The 3,366-nt window shown below is 33.0% G+C and overlaps 1 long non-coding RNA gene across 1 annotated transcript; it reads left to right on the forward strand.

Annotated features, from left to right (window-relative positions):
* The first annotated feature begins 386 nt into the window (after window positions 1-386).
* Window positions 387-3,165, forward strand: LOC107060226 (uncharacterized). The gene is made up of 2 exons (XR_001473210.1): window positions 387-577; window positions 2,850-3,165. It is a non-coding gene; the product is annotated as an uncharacterized lncRNA (long non-coding RNA).
* The last annotated feature ends 201 nt before the right edge of the window (window positions 3,166-3,366 follow it).

A 3,366-nucleotide genomic window follows, 5' to 3' on the forward strand; every position in this document is an offset into this window, starting at 1 on the left:
TTCTTGTACTTTCTTTGTATTTGTATTTATATTTTTTTTGTTTTGTTTGTTATAGCTATTTTCGATTTTTTTCTATGTAAAATAAGGGAAAATGATCAAAAAATATATTTGAACTTTGACGAACATTATTGTAATAATCCCAAACTTTGGGTGGATCCTATTACTCTCTGCACTATTTAATAGTGTATTTTAAAGGTATATATGTTCCCAGCTGGACCACTTACTACTCAGTCAATCGAAAGTGATTGTCTCAAAAGTGTCATTTAATTAATTAAATTAGTCAATTAGTTTAATTAATTAATTTTAAGAAATTAATTTGGACATTGGATAAATTAAAAAGTCAAAAAAGGTGGTTGTGTATTCAATTGTTGACCTTCCTCTTTCTCAAACCTTTTTCATCTATCAAATCTGACAAAGGGACTCATTTTTCTTCACTTTTCTCAATCGTGTTGCTAAATTTGTCGTGGTAACATGGATGTGTGATAGTTCTTGGTAGCGTGGATGAAATCGTGGAGGTGTGATTGTTCTGGTGTTCCTTAACCTGCATTTCTGAATCAGTAACCTGCATAACTTGAAGGTTAGTCCTTTTCCCCCCTACATTTCTAAATCAGTAACCTGCATATTAGTCCTTTTTCGTGTCATCTAACCTTAAAATTGAATTTTTCATTAGAAATAATCTAAAATTTGGTTACTATTGATGTTATTGTTGATTTGAAGTTGATAAATTAGTGTTTTTACTAGTCAATTTTTTTGTCTTGTAGTTGTGACTAATTACAATATACTTTCATTATGGTTGAGTTGTATATACATACCACTTGTATGAGTAGATAAATTACGTTTTTTTCTTAGTCTAAATAACATAATCCATTTTCCCCAAATTATTTGATTTGTAAGAATCGATTGTTTTCTTGAATTTCTAATATTTATATAATGTGAATGTGACATAATTTCATAAATGGGTGCTTTAACATATATAACAATGAGATATTATCATGGTGGAATTTTGAACAGTAGGAGTCGTAAACCACTATATGAGGGTAGAGAAATCACTGAAATATTCGATATGGATGTGGATAGGATGTCCTAATTTGAACTAACTAATGACATTAAAGAGCTAGGGTATACTACAAGTTACATATTTTATATTAGGCCACGTAGAAGTGACTTTCTATTAGATATACAAAGTGATGGGACATTTTAAAACTTTTGTAATGCTTTGAAGTTGGGGATTGTTGAGGTGTATTTTTGTCACATGGCTGATCAAGTGGACGTCCCCATTAGTTTTTTAGAATACACTCCTACCAATGAGAAATATTTTGGTGCTTTTAATAAAGAAGGAGACAAGGGAGACAATGAAGGGGATAGGATTGTTCATATTAATGAATAAACTGAGTTTGAAGTTGCAACTACTTAACCAATAGCTTCTCAAAGTTCAAAGTTCTGCAGTTGCTGAACCTGATACTATTGCACCTACTCAAGCATCAACTACTGCATCTACTGAGCTTGTTGTTGCTGAACTAACTCAACCAGTAACTAATCCAAATGCCGCACCTGTTGAGACTGAATTTGTTGTTGCTGATGACGACAATCCAGTGCTAGATTTTGACTAGTCAACTGAAGATAGTTTAGATTCAGACCATCAAGATTTATTAATGAAGGTGATGATAAATATGAAAGTGATTTTCATGAAAAAAATATAAATTTGAGGGCTAAGAGGAGGTCATACCAAAGGAGTAAGAGAAGAGAAAGAACACCAAATGAGCCATAAGAAGTTTTAGTTGCTGAAGTTGGTTCAAATTTGGGTTTTGATGAGACTGAGCCTATTGATAAGAATTTAGAAGGTAAAGTTGTTGGGAATGAGTCTGAGTATTGTCGTTCTGATGCATATAATATTAAAGCTGATTTAGATGAGGAGATAAGGAGGGATAGAAGAAAGGCAATTTTTGAAAAACTGCCGAATAGGTTGTGTGGTAGTTGGGTATGGTTTTTGAGAATGTAAATGATTTTAGGGATGTTGTTATGAAATATTCACTACAAAAAAGTGTCCAGTTTGAAAAGTTCACTAATAAGCCCAAAAAGGTTAGGGTCAGAGGTAGGGAAGGGTGTCCTTGGTTGTTATATGCAAGTCTTAATAGAGCTGTCACTAACTTTGTGATTATAACCTACTATCTCAGGCATATGTATGTCAAGACCAAATTAAATTAATGTGCCTTGCCAAGTTCTTGTACAAGCAGTATAAAGAAAGATTCAGTGAGCAATCAAACATCAGGATTTTCAAATTTCAATAGTTGATAAGAATAGAGTTGGGAATACATGTGGGAAAGACTACTGCTAGTAGAGCAAGATAGAGAATACTACAGGAACTAATGGGCAATCATGGAAAGGAGTTTGGTAAATTTTTTTTACTATAGGGATGAATTGTTGATGACTAATCCAGGTAGCACTTGTGTAGTAAAAGTTGATGATTTTGAAGGTAGTGGTAAGCTTTTTTTCCAGAGTTTTTATATATGTTTCGATTCTTGCAGAAAAGATTTTCAGGGTGGATGTAGGATATGTATTGGTTTAGATGGATGTTTCTTGAAGGGAGTAACCAAAGGAAAATTGTTGGATGTTGTGGCTAAAGATACCAATAATCATATGTTGTCTATTTCATGTGGTTTAGTAGAGTATGAGAACAAGAACACATGGACATGGTTTTTGAAATTGTTGATAGAGGACTTGGGATTAGGAGATGATAGAGATTACACAACTATTTCAGGCATGCAAAAGTTGTGTTTTTTTGTTCATTTACTTATGTTTATTGCATGTCTTTTGTTACTACAATAGTGATGTCTTTTTGTTCATTGTAGGGGCATAGAGCAACAATCATGGATCTTTTATCACAAGTGAAGTATAGAATGTGTGCAATATACATCCTTGCTAATTGGGCAAACCATTGGAGATGTTTGGAAAGAAGGAATCAATTCTGGAAATGTTCAAGAAGCACCTTTGAGGGATAATTGAAGGCATATCTAGCCCAAATGACATTTCTACGTAACAAAAATATTGTTCAAGATTTACTTTACTTCAATGTACAATCTTGGTGTAAAATGTACTTTAGGACTGATGTTAAGTGTGATATTATAGATAACAATATGGATGAAAACTTTAATTCTTGGATCTTAACTCCAAGGCATAAAACCATTATAACTATGCTTGAAAAAGGTGAAGGTAATGACTAGACTAGGACAATTCCCTCAATTTCAAGAAACATGGTAAACTGTCACGAATCAAAGTACACCCTAGATGTGACATGATGAGTAAGATTTCGAGAGGTCCTAAACAAGCTACTTGACATAAGCATGTTGTAGTAAGAGCATACGTGGA

Source organism: Solanum tuberosum, unplaced genomic scaffold (assembly GCF_000226075.1).
Source record: "Solanum tuberosum cultivar DM 1-3 516 R44 unplaced genomic scaffold, SolTub_3.0 scf00065, whole genome shotgun sequence".
In the NCBI taxonomy this organism is placed as follows: domain Eukaryota; kingdom Viridiplantae; phylum Streptophyta; class Magnoliopsida; order Solanales; family Solanaceae; genus Solanum; species Solanum tuberosum.